Below are 767 nucleotides of genomic sequence, written 5' to 3'. Positions count from 1 at the left end.
TGGGCAGTGGTTGGCAAACTGCAGCTCGCAAGCCACATGCGGCTCTTTGGCCCCTTGAGTGTGGCTCTTCCACAAAATACCAACTTCTGCGCATGGGCCACGAAGTTTCAATCGCACTGTGGCATTTTGTGGAAGAGCCACACTCAAGGGGCCAAAGAGCCGCATGTGGCTCAAGAGCCGCAGTTTGCCGACCCCCTAAGGTTTAGGGGGAGTCCAGCATTTACTATATAACATTCCTAAATGCTTCCTTTTTGGGAAGAATCTTCCAGCAGACACTAAGCCTATTAAACACTGAAGTGAATTATGGAAGAAGGTTCTGACTCTCCCTCCCTGGAGGTCTGTAAAAGCAGGATGGATTCTCCTCTGTCTGGGATGATTATGTGGGATTCTGTGAGTAGGCCAGGGGATAGACCAGCTCATCATTAACAAATAATATTTATTAAACTCCTGGGAATTCATGATACTCTGCTACATTCCGTATGTATTCCAAGATACTCTGTTGAGCATTGGCCTATGAACTAGGAGGTCACAGAGGAAATATTTGAGCTAGTAGAGTATTATAGAAATCACAGTGTTATCATAGGTAGATCAAACTGGCATTTGGTAGACACTTTAAATGAACTGCCCCAGCTAAATTTCATGTAAAATAGGTATATAATAACATCTAAGCAAAAATGTACAAAAGGCCCACTATAACCAAAAATGTTAATTTATGATACGTCATTATTTTTCACAAGTACATGCTGGAGTAGTTGGAAAATGCCAAG

The sequence above is a fragment of the Myotis davidii genome, unplaced genomic scaffold (assembly GCF_000327345.1).
Source record: "Myotis davidii unplaced genomic scaffold, ASM32734v1 scaffold123, whole genome shotgun sequence".
Taxonomy (NCBI): domain Eukaryota; kingdom Metazoa; phylum Chordata; class Mammalia; order Chiroptera; family Vespertilionidae; genus Myotis; species Myotis davidii.
The sequence above is the reverse complement of the archived record's forward strand: the minus strand, read 5'-3'. Positions refer to the sequence as shown.